We start from the raw sequence: 14,427 nt of genomic DNA, 5'->3' as shown, positions 1-14,427 counted from the left end.
GAGCAGTGCGTTAATTCTGCGATTTGTGCGGTATTTTAGTGCATCCCCCTGGATCCGCACAGGTTATTTTTATTCCCATTTCACAGCTGTGGAAGCTACGCTAACCAAAGGACTTGGTGAAGCCGGACTCCCTGCCTCTTGGGCGTCTACCAAGACCGAAGGCCTCCTGTGACGCAGGGCATAAACACAGAGCCTAGGGCAGTGACACAGAGGCTGATCCAGGCGTGGCAGACAATGGGAGGAAAGCCACTGGGCCGGCAGGCACAAGAGGCCCAGGGGATGTTGGCTGGGTGGGGAAAGGCAGATAAAGGGCCAGGAACCAACCCTAAAGGGGCACCAGTGAAAGGATGGTGTCGCCTTCTGGAATCTACAACAAAATAAAGGCAAAATTTAAACCTAGCCGCCCCCCCCCCCCCGAGATGAGGAAAGGGGATATTTACGTACAGAAGGTGTCTCTATCTCAAGCGTTTTGTTTTCACTTTTATTTTTAATTTTTGTAATGTTTGTTTATTTTTGAGAGCGAGCACGAGCAGGGGAGGGGCAGAGAGAGCAGGAGACACAGAATCTGAAGCCAGCTCCAGGCTCTGAGCTGTCAGCACACAGCCCGAACTGTGAGATCATGACCTGAGCCGAAGTCGGAAGCTCAACCAACTGAGCCACCCAGGCGCCCTGTTTTTACTTTTAACAGGCAGGACCCATTGAAGGGAAGGTCAAATGAAGAGCATAACTTCCCTCCTCCCCCGGCAACTCCCCTTTCACTGAAGGGATGTGGCCCTTCCAAGAGAAGAGTTACTCCCGCCCTGCCACACCCAGCCCCTGAGAACAGACAGTGTAGGGCAGGCCTCAGGGTGAGTGGGTTTCCCTGTGAAAAACGATGGACATCTGTGGGGTGACTCCCTCAAGAACCTAAGGAAGAAATGGCCTCCTTAATCCCATCTGGTAACATTTCTTCCCCAAAAGATCCCGAGTTGGCAAGAGGGGCGCTCAAGGTAGTGAGCAGCCATTTTGGATTTAGATTCAAAGAATTCAAAGAGTCACAGCTAAAAAGTTTCCAAAGTTCATCTGTGCAACCCTTCCATTTTCCAGAGACAGGCACCCATGGAAATGAATTGCCAAGGTCACCTCAGAAAGAGCCAGTGGCACAGGTGGGACTCAACCCCAGCCTTCTACCTCCATGTGCTTTTTCCAGAGCACCGTGCCCCAATCGTGAGCTTTCCCAACCCTGCCCGGGTCCAGCTACGGGAAAAGCAGCGCCTGTGTTTCAACGCATTTGAAAGTTAACTTCGCTCTTTTTTGCTGAGTCTTGTACAACATTTGCTAAAATGATACTCCAAAGTGCAACCCTGTCCAGGGCTGGAACTCACCTCCTGAGTTGTGAGACTTGGCTAATGAGGGACAGAGCAGAATCTGCCACCCCGAAACTTGCCTCTATGGCATAAGGATTATCTTGATCTTGTTATTTTTTTTAAAACAGCAGGCACAGGAGAAGGGCTGGAAACCGGAGTAGAAGTTACCGAAGGGAAATTTACATTTACAAGGGAAATCTCCATTTGGAAGGGTGTTTGCTCTCAGCACCAGGAAGATAAAGGTGACACTAAATCACAAGATATTCTTATCAAAGGAGACACAAACTTAAATCTGCATGACAACCTTACCCTGTTTCCAGGTCTTCCCCACCCAACCCCCCCCCCCCCAACACACACACACACACACACCCCAGCCCCAACCATCTTTCTTGTGTCTTAAGCTGAAAAAGGTAATGGCATGGGCCATTTCGGGAAGTTCCTCAAGTTTTCCTGGATCTCTCATGCATGCAGGAGGTGGACGTGTTACTAAACTTGTTTGTTTTTCTCCTGTTAATCTGTCTTTTATTACAGGAGGTCTCAGCCAAGAACCATGAAGGGCAGGGGGAAAATTATTTTTCCTCCCCTATAATCAGCCAGGCTGATCTCAAGGATGGATGGGTTTTCAAAGGGTAAAATAAAATACTAAACAAAAGAAAAACAGAGAAAGTTACTAGTGCTCATGCAAAGCAACTCTACTTCAAAGACAGGTGACTATTACAGATTCTGGCTGTGGTTGAGTTTAGAAAGCAGGAGATTTCTGGTTTGGGGTGGGCACAACTCCAGGAACAGGTGCCAGGGAGTAGCCCTCAGCTCTGCCTGTTAACTCGACACGTGGGTGAGACCAGCCCCCCAGGAGGAAGCTTATCGTGCCAACCAAAAACTGGGGAGAGTGAGCCACAGGGACAAGGGATGAGTCCCCTCAATTGGGAGAAAAATCCCTGCAAACATACAGAGACCAAAATAAAAAAACTCTCAACCACCCCTGCCACTAAATGCCAAGAGCTCTTCCTCCACAGACTTCATCAGAGGGTGCCAGGAGGTAAAGGAGGACCACACCTGGTATCTGGGAGTAGCTTTTTCTGCCAAAGACCAGGAGGCTAGCATTCCCAAGGCGCTGTGTGTTCTCTCCCCCCCTCTCTCACACCCGCAGTGGCCACAAACAGGTGGGACCTCTCTCAGTCCCCACTGTACAAGTCACCATGATACAGATCCAGTAAAAGGCGGTGACCTTCTCTAACCAAACAGAGATCTCAACACCCCTGGGGAGACAGGGGTGCAGCTGGAGGAACTGAGTGCAGCCAGGGGATTGAATGCCTTTGGCTCAGTGGAAAGACTCATGTCGTAAGGGCTTCCGCTGGTGCTGCACACCCACCGCCTGCCGCCGGCTGCCTGCCCAGCCTGCCGCCTGCCTGAGATTCAAGAGTCCGGAGACGGCAGAACAAAGGAAAATGGCCGTGGCTCAGGCAGTGGGAAGGCTCCAGGCCAGCCGGCTAGCAAGCAAGCTTTTCTGCATCTGAGTGCTCCAGGGAGGAACAGGGGACACTGGGCCGAGCACTGAGGAACAAAGGAGAGGGGAGCCTCCGAGACTGACAGCATCCCAGGCATGCACCTGACCCCCATCCAAGGGCACAGCTGGGCCAGGAGAGCTCAGGCAGGACCCACTCCCAGAGGCGGCAGGCAGGCAGGTGGCTGATGGGACAGCGACCAGGCACCCCCACTCCTTGCCCAGCTGCTCAGAACTCTTCCCAGGGAGGGGGGTGGCTCCGAGCACAGCATGGAGACTTGAGAGAGGGGAATGGAGATCCTGATGGAGGTACCCAGAAAGAGCAGGGCCCATCCAGACCTCCAGGGATGGCGGGGGCGGGGGGGGGGGGGGGCGGGTTGGAGGGAGCGCTGGGAGAGGGCAGAGTCCAGGCTGGGCAGCTCAGCCAGCATCACAAAACACAAAAGGGGTCCCGGAGTGGCTAAGATCAGTCTACCAAAGACTTCTGTGAGCATAATGGGCTCCTGCTGCCAGCAACAATAGCAGCCCTGGCCACCCCCTCTCCTCCTCCCCTCCCCTGCTCAAAAAATTCACAATGGGAGGCAGCAGGAAACCAGGGCAGAGCCTGTGAATAGCTCCACTGTCAGGCCCCAGGCCCCACCTCCTTAGCCCTACAGGTCAGCCCTAGCTGCCACCCGGCCACAATAGGAACTTCTGTGCTGCCCAGGCCCCAGAGCCCCATACAACAGAGCTGTGGGCATGGAAAGCTCTGGACTTCTCATAGGGGCAGCAAGTAATAGCAATGGTGAAAGAGACGGGGCAGGGGCACAGGCATCCAACCCACCAGATCAGGGTCACAACAGCCACCTTTCTATTTAGGGAGGGCTATCTGCCAGCCAGCCCTAAAACTTCCCCACTTCTAGCCCTGCCCAGCCAGAGCGACAAAGGGAAAAATTGTGGTCACTTCTGAGGCACACAGTGGCCACGGGGATGGGGAAACAGCCAGAGAGCTCCCAGAACTCCCAGGAGGATGCCAGGGGATGGCTCTCACGTGCACCGTCTCTCATATTCCGCCCTCCCTCTCCCCAACCCAAGCCAGGAGGAAACACTCAGCTGCCCTCACCGCGCCCCCCCCCCCCACCCGCTTCTGCTCTGAAAGGATGGCACCTGCTCCAAAGAGAAAGCCCATCTATTATTTACACCAGGTGCCTTACACATAGGCCTTTAAAATCACAGGGTGGATGAAGCTGGGGCTGCAAAGCAGGTAGGAGACGGGGATCCCAGAGCCACAGAAAGTCCAGAGGCCACGACAGGATGCCTGACCCTCACAGCGACCCCCAAAACTGAGGGAGAAACCAAATGCCCAGCCCCCGCTGGCTTCTCAGCCAAGACTCCAGGCTCACGCCCCCAGCCCCCCACCCAAGTCCCGCACACTCCTGGGCCTGGTCATACCCACATATTCGAAGTCTCTCCTCCCTCCCCAGACCTCATCTGGCACTGGCTGCCTCCTCAAACTCTTGTATCACACTTTTGGGCGCGCACAGGGCACAGCCAACGGACGCAAACAACAGGTGCTCCGTGGAGGCTGGATAACCTGAGCTGAACCAAAACAGACTGCAGTGGAAACCAGGACACCAGCACCCCAGTCTCCCCTCCAGCCCCGGACTCTGTCTGCAGAAGTAAATACAAGATCCCTCCGAGAAAGAAAAACTCGGAAACCTTCCTTCCCCCCTCTCCCGAGTCAAAACAACATGCTTCCTTTCTTGTTAAGCACCCAGTGCCTAGACTCCTCCTCCAGTGGCCTATTACAGACCTATGAGCATGTGCAAGGCATTCCTGCAGCTCGGCTTCTAGAAGCCAAATTGGTATTGAAAGCAACCTCAATGTCCATCCATAGGAGGCTGACAAAGCGAATCACAGTTTACCATGCAGTGGAAGAACAGGTCGCTGTTAAAAAGAATGGCTAAAGCTACACTTTAGAGTAAAATTCACAAAGTACAGAACAGAGGAATTAGCATACCAGCAAGGGAATAACGGAGGGAGGAGGACAGGCACGCTCGCCTAGGCACCCAACATGTGACAGAGGCCTCAGGGGAGCAGAACTAAAGAGGTCAGGCATGGAAATGCTCATTTTCACTGTATATCTTTATGTGCTTTTTTATCATGTATACATTTTAACTAAAAGTTAAACTTAAATTGACATTTAAAATCCCTAGGGGCGCCTGGGTGGCTCATGTCGGTTGAGAGTCTGACTTTGGCTCAGGTCATGATCTCATGGTTGATGAGTTCGAGCCCCACATCAGGCTCCGTGCTGACAGCTCAGAGCCTGGAGCCTGCTTCAGATTCTGCTTCTCTCTCTCTCTGCCCCCCCCCCTCGCTCATGCTCTGTCTCTGTCTGTCTCAAAAATAAAATAAACATTTAAATAAATAAATAAATACATACATACTTACATACAATCCCTGAAGTTTGTGGCTGTAGCCACACACACACACACACACACTCACACATGGCACCTGTACCTCTCCCTGCATGCAGCTTCTGGCATCTCCCTAGAACAAGGGGCTGAGGAGCAAAGTAGGGGAAGGGGTGCCAGCGTCTGTGATCCAGAAAGAGTAGCACCACCTCAGAGAACTCCCTGCTCACTACTCCGCCCCAGGTCCCCACATACATACAAGCTTTCCCGGGAAGACCAAGAGCAGATTCTGACAAAGGCAGGAAGGAAACCAGAGGTTATTCCACAAGGAGGGCCACCTGTAGGCAGGTGCACTCTGCGGTGAGACCGTAAGCCCCCAAGCTTCAGGCCTGTGCCCGGAGGAGGCTGAACCACAGGCATCCCAGGCCTCCAGCACGGATCCTTCTGCAGGGCCCTCCCCAGCCATCAGTGAGGCTCAAGATCTTAGTGGTACGAACCCATCCCAATTTTAGCAGTTAAAGAAAGCTATTTCAACAGATTTCTAGGCCTGGCCCAACTCCAAGTACAGGCTAAAAACAGTTTCTCCAAAATCCCAGCTCAAAACCCCAATCCTTTAGCTACTAAACCATATATATATATATATATATATACCTTTCAGGAAATAGGAACTGCAAAATGGAGTCGTGAGATAGGTTTGTACATTTATTCCTTACTAGAGGGATACATATATGTTGTTTAAAAGCCTCCTTTCACTGCATGTCAATAAATACTCTGCACTCAGAAGCGCTGATGTATTTCCTCCAAGTGATTTTCCCCCTGAGGAACAATATAATAACCATCCCAGTCTCTCCTGCTTCTGAAGGGTATGACACAACGCCTACTGGCCAGACCATTTGGGTGAGACCATCTGGAAGGCAGGGAGTGGTTCGTGAATGGAACTCTTTCTACCTAGCAGAACTAGGCCCCCACTTAGTGCCACCACACCCCCGGCCACCACAGCAAAGATCTCCTGTTGGCCTCAAGTTCACAGACTACCCAGGCCACAGAGAAAGAAGGCTGGACAGAGGGGAAGTATGTATGTTTGGCTCCCCTATCCCATAAGACGCTCTCCAATGGCTGCTCAGTGTTCATCTGTAGCCCCCCAACCAGAGATTACAAATGAGATTTCACAACGAGCAGAATCAGGCTGGCACTTGGAGCCCTCAAACCTCAGCTGCTAGGAAACAAGTCCCCGCCCCTGTCGATGAGCCCGGAGCAACTCCTCGGCAGCTCTTTCCCCGAAATGCTAGAACCCTCCATCAGACCAAGACCAGCCTCTGCCAGACCTCTGCAACCATCTTCCTGCATGAGTGGGCAAGTTCCCCACCCCGAAGCAAGCACTGATGCTCAACAACCAAATCCTGCAGCATCTGCACTGGCACCTGCCCCACTACCTCACCTGTCTTCCCACAAGAAAGCAGTTCGGTTCAGGGCTACCCGCACCCAGAGGGGCCCTGGGCCACCTCTGCACCTGGGTACACACCACGCCCTCCTCCTGGCTCCCTGGGGAATGAAATCCCCACTGCTACCACCGCAGACTCTGTTGTCAACATGCCCCCTCAAAATGTATCCATATTTATACCATTACTTCTATTTCAGGGGAAGAGGAGAGACATCGACTGTGGCAGGCAGAGAGAGGAAACAGAGGCAGCTTCTGGCCTGGAGCCGTCAGGACGGACCCGAACCCACAGCCAAGAGGTTCTATTCACACACCCTTCTTACTCACAACAGCAGGTGGCCTCCTTCCTAAAAAGTTGGCTGTTGAGATAGAAGGTCCCCCAGGAGTAGAAGACGCACCAAACAAGGTCATCAGTGTGAGGACTGACCAAGTAGAGAGGAGGGGCAGAGAGAAAGCAAGGAACGTCAGACACAGTTGGCTGGTTGCAGGGACGGGAAGGCCTTAAACAGGGGAAGAAGGCTGGGGGGCTCCCACCCAGAAGCCCCCAGTACACAGCCCAGACAGGGAGAGGAGAGCCGCCCCCTCTTCCCCCCCCCCCCCCAAGCAGCTCCCTGGGCCCAGCTCAGACAAATGAGGCAGCCCAGTCCCTAGGCCGAGAGGAGGATGATGCACAAAGCTGTCAGACTGGTTTGCCCAGGATGGAGAGAGAGCAAGAAATACAAGGTACGGAGGCCAAGAAACAAGAGTCAAACAGGGAGGGTTGTCGGGGAGCCAAGGGGCTGTGGTCTGGCACCCAACAGGTCCGGCAACAGGAGCCAGTAGGGGGGGCGGGGGCCCACAGGGAGCCCAGCCCCCGGGTCTACACTATTTCCTGGGTGCTCAGGGGCAGTCCAACAGGCTGAGAGGGAGGAGCCAGCAGTTGCTGAAAAGACTCGGTTTCTGGAAACAAGGAGAGCCAACTGCTCCTGAGAAGTGGGAAGAGCGGGAAGCTCAGGCCAGGCGGGAACCAGGAGCAGGACCAGGGACCGCACGCGGGCTGCTGCAAGCCTCAAACACGGACGCACAGTCTCTCCTTGACCAGACTTAGGCTCTTCCGAGCCCTCCGCTCAGCCAGGCCCGGCCTGGGGCTTCCATCTCCATCCAGTTTCAGCAAGAATCCCGCTGGGTCCGTCTGGCCAGAATCCCCTGCCCTCCGTGTCTGACCAGTCCCTCCTCTTCCAATAACCCTCAGGTAACAGCTGACCCCCTAGCCGGCCTTCAGCAGAATCCTGAGGTCTGTTAGCACACCCCTAAAAGGCAGAAGTCCTTCTGTCTGCTGCAAGTCCTACATCAAGTCTGCTTTACTGTCTTAAAGTGTCAGAATAATCATTTCTTTAATAACATGGAGCTCCAAATCTTCCTGGTCCCCAAACGGGGAAACCACTCGGTCTGGGGCTGGGGCGGGCCTCCCCCACCAAGCTCCAGGGACAGGCCCGTCTGCCTGGCCTAGGGGTAAAGGCCTAAAATAAGACAGCCAATCTGCAGGCTGGTTAGACGTTAGGGAGGTCTCTTCACAGCAACGGTCACTCAGTGGGCAACCAGAGCCTCTCCTCAGAGCAGTTGGCAGCGGCCGGCAGGCCCCAATCTGAAGCTGAGGCGGCTCTTTTCCTTATGGCCAACTTTCCGAGAAGCCCAGGTTTCCTCAGTCGCCCCGACGGGCTTCTGAAGCTTGAAGCACAACACCCTGCCTTGGGACCATGCATCCTGGCGCATGCTGTGGCCCTCGGGCCTCTCAGGCTTACCACTTGCCACTCAGACCTCGGGATGCAAAGGAAAGAGATTCAGAGGACACTCGGTTGATTCCAGCTGCTGCTAAGGTCTCTCTCCTGGGTGTCACCACTAGGAATTCCTCAAAGCCTCTTTTTTTTTTTTCAAAGCTCTCTGGGCCCTGCAGAGTAGCTTGGCACAGACACCAGCAGCAGGGACCCACAATCAGGGAAAACCCAAAGAGGTCACCAAACCTCTCTCCTCAGGCTCGAGCCCTGCCCGGTCCCTGTCCTGGTTCACCTCTCCCCCAACCCACAGCCCTGCGGGAAAGCCCAGCCTCAGCTCTGCCAAATTCCAGGAAACACAGTCTCAGGCAGCAACAGGAGCTCACCTCTTACCCAGGATCCCAGGGGCCGCTGTAGAACCAACTGCCATGACTCTTGCCACACAGCACAGGCTGACAGACCCCCAGGGAGAGAGGAGCCAGTCCCTCCAGTTACCTAGCCGATGGACGGCAGGATTCTAAGCCTTCCCTCTGGCTGCTCAGCAAGGGAAGCAGAACAGACAGACCTCAAGAAGTGAAGAGTTTAATCCCAGCCTGCCCAGGCCCACTGAAGCTCAGCTTACCAGGCCTCCAAGAGAAAAACCACAGCACAGCAGAGCCTGGCCCAGCCCCACCCAACCCCACCAAGCCCAAGAGCAGAGGAAGTGGGGTTCCCGGAACCAGCTGCTGGTGAACACCCTGCTGAGCCCCAAACCAGAGTGTCAGGCCTAACATTGTGCTTCCCGGACCTGAAGTGTGCACTTGAGTTTTATAGTAACCCCATGAGAGACAGGAAGGGCAGATTCCTCCCTCATTACAGATGAGAACATCAAGTCCAGGAGGAGGAACAAAGAAAACAAAATCAAAGACGTGTCTACAGGGTCACTCGGCTACAAAGCAGATACAACCCGAAAGCTGGCCTCCCCACTGTCCACCCTACAGGCCGGACAAGGTTATTCGTCTTAATGCTTAACTGGCAGAGGCTCTGAACACTTCCCACCAACCAGGGCCTGTGCTGTTCCCACACAGGCACCTGCCCTTGTCTGAGCCAGAAAACATGCCGTGAGGGAGAAAATGGACGCAGAGACAAGTATGAGTATCCCACACAGATTCATGGAGGACACCGCTATAATGGAAGAGAAGACAAACCAGTTGCCATTCACCTGGACTGAAGATTCACAGAGCACGGGTCTACGCAGTACCCTGGGAACTATGACGGCCAGCCAGGAGCAAGCCCGCTGTGGTAACCCACCATGACCTCTCCCTCTTTCCAGAGGTGGGAAAGCAGAGGCTCTGGAAAAGGAGGAAATAGGACGAAGGATACTAAGTTAACCCAATGCAGAAGAACCTGAGATCTCAGGCCTCCACCAGTGTTTCCTGGCCCTGCTGGAAGTCACCAAAGAACAAGCAGGTGACAAAGCACAAAAGCAAGTTCCACAGTGTGGTGGGCTCTTTAACATCCTGCAAGGGCGACTTGAGTGGAAAACTGCAGGGAACAGAGGGGTTCGGCCCCCTTCAAGAGGCCAGAGAATCACCCCAGCCCCACACCCAATCAAGCTTTTCTCCATGGGATTCTGTCCCTTAGTAACTCACTACCCTTCCTTTCCCCACACCCGCAGGCCTACAAGCTCAGCCCCAGAGTCTCAGAAATGGAAGAGGAAGGTGAAGACCTAGAGGGGTGCCTCTACCTGCTCCTGTTTCTAGAAAAGGTGGTTGACCCTACTAGCCACATACAGGTAAAGCATGGGGAAGGCCAAGAACTCCATGGGCTGAACTCCAAGGACTGGAGCAGGAGCCAACTTTCCGTCACATAGACATTAACATCCCTCTTCAAAGGCCACTAGGACTGAGCAGCAGAAAACAAGGCTCATTAACCCAGGTCACAGTCCCTAGTACTGGGCTAGGAGCTGAATATATGCTTAGTAGAAATCATCCATGGCCTGGAACTCACTAGTCCTTGGGCCCATGAATGAATAAATGAAAACCCAAGGAACCCAAGTCACTCGCGCGGGATCAGACCAGCAGGCTGCCTCTGCAGACTACCTGTTCCCACCCTAACATGCTTTCTTGTTCACCCTACCTCTGCCCTTCAAATGTGGCACTTCGATTCATCTTTAGCCTAAACAGTGCTCCTTTAATTCACGATCACTGTTTCTGGTGACACTCAGACCCAGGCCTTGGGAAGAAATCACAGAGGAGGGCACCACAGTAGGCAGATGGTAAGCATTTAGTGCCACCCACCAAATGTTCCCAACCCCCTTCACCACCCCACCTTGTAGGTGTAAGTAGGCCCACGTGGCTGCTTCGGCCAGTGAAACGCCGCTTCCGGGTGGAAGCTTTAAAGAGCCAGGGTGAGACTGGTCATGAGCTCTGTCCCCCTGTCCAAGGGACCAGGAATGTTCCAATTAATCAGCATGGGTTCCACAGTGAGAACAACAGAAAGCAGATTTGGGACGGATGCGGTGCGAGCAATAAATAAACCTCTGCTGCTTTAAGCCTCTGAGATTTGGGGACTTGTTACCACAGCAAACCCTGATCTATCTAGACAGATAGAGGCCGTGACTCACGCCCCAATCTTCTCTGCATGGCAGTGCTGGTCGGCCCATTCGCTGGCCCAAGGGAGGCTGAAGCTACTTCACCCGTCACTCAACAGGGGTTCCGGGGTGCCTGCTACGTGCCCGGACCGATGAGATGCTTTCAGAAGCAGGGGATAAAAGGGCCGCTGCACTGAAGGACCTAGTAGCTCCACTACGGGCCAGGCTTGTGCAGTGTACTAACCAACTTTCTTACGAAGGCACGGTCTACATTAGAAATGAGAAAACCTGCTCACACTGAGACTTTAGGCGAGTAGTCTGTGACCTCTCCAGAACAGTTTCCTCATCTGTCATATGGGGCGTATAACATTATCTATCCTACTGTGTCGTGTCAAGGGTTAAATGAGTTCAAGCAGTGAAGTGTTCAGGAAAGAGCTTGGCGTCTGTGTCCACCAAGAGTAAGTCTCAGTAAACGCACTGTTACTACACTCTTAAACCGTGCACGAAATTGCTTGCAAACTTGTCTGGAACTTTCACTAGGTTTTACATCCAGCACAGGTTGCCCAGGACTGGCACAATGGCACTCTGTAGGCAAGGCCAAATAGAAAATAAGTCCAATCTCTGAGCACATGGTGACCCAAGTGAGGCCTTAGATAATGTTTCTGGAAGCCCAGAACTCCCTGGCTTCCACTATCACCATGATTTGCAGGGCAGAGTCCCCTCCCCTCCAACACAGGGCATGAGCTTTGTCCTTCCCATCCTCAAAGATGGGAAGGGAGGCACCCTCACCTGTCCTCAGAGATGAGCACAGCTACCCAGTTGGTAAAGGAGGGAACTTCCCTGGGCAGCCCACCTTCTGCAGCCCCCTCCCCTCCATGCCTTTTCTTCCTGAAGGAGCCACCTCCAGAAGCACCAGTGGGCTTGCACTCCCGCTTGCCTGAATAATAATGCTGCCTAAGGGGAGACCAAGTGCAAATCAATAAAACACCACTGAGCACCGACCACCTTTGTCCAGGCTGGGCTGTAAGACCACACAGGGCCTACGGTCTCTCAGGGAGTTGTGAGCCTGGAACAGTGCCTGCAAACAGCACCTGGCACGTCTGGCACCCCACAGACTCTCCATCATGCTTTGTTAAGTGACCTGAAAGTCACATTTGATGGTCCAAGCAGAGCAGTTCAAAGATGTGGGGATAGAGAGAGCAAGAAATTCTCCAGCTGAAGGTGGGAACAAAGCGCGATGCAGCAGGAGAGGAGGGGAAAATCCCTCTGTGGTGGCCTGTCTCCCAGACCCTAGGGATCATCGGACTGGGACAAAGTTTGGACACAGTTGAGAGAGGAGCTGGAAGGGTATATGGGGCCAAGATGGAAGAGTATGTGCCGCATTCTGAGGGTCCCAGGAGGATCTCTGGAAGGAAGGAAGGGTGCCTCTGCCAACCACTGGACTAGTTGAATGTAGAAAGGATAAAGGGGTGCTGGGTGGGCTCTGGTGGCCTAGACCCCAGGTTTCCCTTCACAAATAGGGAAGGGTGGCCCAAGCACTCAGCAGACACTAACTTCCCCTTCTTTGAGGTCAAAGGGTAGTTGGAAGGCTACTTTTGAGGCTTTGGCAGGCAGCTACACCCACTCCTATCACCCCCAGCCACCCCCATCCGGGAAGGAAGACCTCTAGGGAGCAGATCACTGGAGTGAGCACACCAGCAGAGGATCCACTGTAACGCCCTGCACTTGTGTCTCAGCATGACTTGATGCCCCCCAGACACCAGCACCCCGGGACAGCCGCTCAGCTTGTACACACACACAGCCGCACTCATCGCCGCTGGCAGCCAGAGGCCACTGCCAGTACTGGGGCCATCGCCTTCCCCCTGACTCCCCACAGCAGGGAGCGCTTCTAGCAGACCAACTTCACACGTGTGCCGGAGGTTCCCCTCCCAACACACACACACACACACACACACACACACACACACACACACTTCCTACCCAGCCGCATAATCACCCCTACACACACATACACACTTTCCACCCACCCGCACCACCACCCCTCCCCAGCAGGAGGAGCGGCGCGAGACCAGCCAACTCCACCGAAGCTCCAGTTAGGTCAGGAGTTCGGCTCTGCTCCCAAGCACAACCTCCAACGACGAACGCGGAGAAGCTGGGTCACCACCTACTCAAACTCGGGCCGCCCCAAACCCGTGCAGGGCAGAGTGAGGCGCACCGCCCGGGTGAGCGACTCGGTACACACCCACCGCGGGGCAGGGGAGGGGACGGCCCTCCTGGGTCTGCACCCATCCTCTACCCTCGGCCCGAGCCGAAGGGAGTGCCCCTCCCTGGGTTCGTTACAGGGGACCGGAGGCAGAGCCCCTAAAGGCGGCGGTCCAGCCCCCCTCTCCCCGAGCTCTGCCACCCCCGCGCGACTCCGGCGCGCACCCGTCCGGGAACGCGGACAGGGCGAGGGCTATTGAAGCCCCAGCGCCAGGCTGGTCGCCCGCTGAGGCTCACACTCCGCCCGGCGCGGGAGTTCGGTTTAGCGGGGTCCGGGCCAAGGCCTCCAGCCCCTCGCGGGCGATCTGGGCAGACAAAGCCAGCGCCGCCCGTGGGGCCGCCTCCGGGACAAGGGCGAGGAAGCCGGAGGGGCCGACCCCCAACCTGGGGATCAGTCCTAGTCCCCAGAGGGCCCTCGGGGGGCGGGAGGGGGGGGGTCGGCCTCAGACAATGAGCGGGGCAGGGCCCGACGCTCTAGCGGGGGGGGGGGGGCTCCGCGCTCCACTCACCCGGGCGCGGCAGCGGCGGCGGCGGCGGCGGCGGCGGCGGCGGTGGCGGCGGCGGCGGCGGCGGCGGCGGCGGCAGGGGCAGCGGCTCGGCCGGGCTCGGCCGAGGAAGTTAGAGCAAGTTCGGAGGCGCGGGGTGGGAGGGCGCGACTCGGGCCGTCCGAGCGATGGGGGCGGGGCGCGGAGGGGCGGGGCCGGGGGCGCGGCGCCGGGCGGCAGCAGAGAAAAAAGCGCCGCTTCCCTGCGCGGTGCAGTGCCGCCCGCGCTCCTCGGGCCCGCCCCGGCTCCGCCCCGGCCCCCGGAGGGCCCCGCCCCCTGCCCCGCCCCACCCGGACCCCGCTTGCCCTTCCCCCAGGCCGCCCGGCCTTTCCGCCCGCGCTGCCCGAGCGGCGGTGGGGCCTGGTCACCCGACTTCCCCATTGTCCCATTTTGGGGCCACCGCGAGCGCCCCACCAAGGTGTGCTGCGTCGGCGCCCCCTGCCTTACCTCCTACTGGGCTGGCCCTGAGTTCGGGAGAAACCCGCGTGGTGGGGGCCGAGGGGAAGCAACATCTCTCAAGGGGGGTAGGGGAGTGACCGGGTAGGGGTGAGCGCAGGATTAAGAAAAATGGCCGTATTGAAAATAGGCGGGGCCCCTGGCTGGCTCAGTCCGCAGA

The 14,427-nt window shown here is 55.8% G+C and overlaps 1 protein-coding gene across 4 annotated transcripts in view; it reads right to left on the bottom strand.

The window, feature by feature from the left end:
- Window positions 1-13,929, bottom strand: part of TSPAN14 (tetraspanin 14) — a 56,486-nt gene extending 42,557 nt beyond the window's left edge. The window contains exons 1-2 of one of the 4 annotated variants that reach the window (XM_058696846.1): window positions 13,776-13,906; window positions 9,634-9,763 (exon numbers count right to left, since the gene is read on the bottom strand). The gene's annotated coding sequence lies outside the window, so the exon portion shown is untranslated. Of the gene's footprint in view, window positions 1-8,818; window positions 8,903-9,633; window positions 9,764-11,482; window positions 11,590-13,775 lie in introns of those variants that run through there. The other 3 variants (XM_058696843.1, XM_058696842.1, XM_058696844.1) reach the window with 3 other exon arrangements.
- Between the last annotated feature and the right edge of the window lie 498 nt (window positions 13,930-14,427).

Source organism: Neofelis nebulosa, chromosome 13 (genome assembly GCF_028018385.1).
Source record: "Neofelis nebulosa isolate mNeoNeb1 chromosome 13, mNeoNeb1.pri, whole genome shotgun sequence".
Lineage (NCBI taxonomy): Eukaryota > Metazoa > Chordata > Mammalia > Carnivora > Felidae > Neofelis > Neofelis nebulosa.
This window is presented reverse-complemented; position numbering and strand designations above follow the sequence as displayed.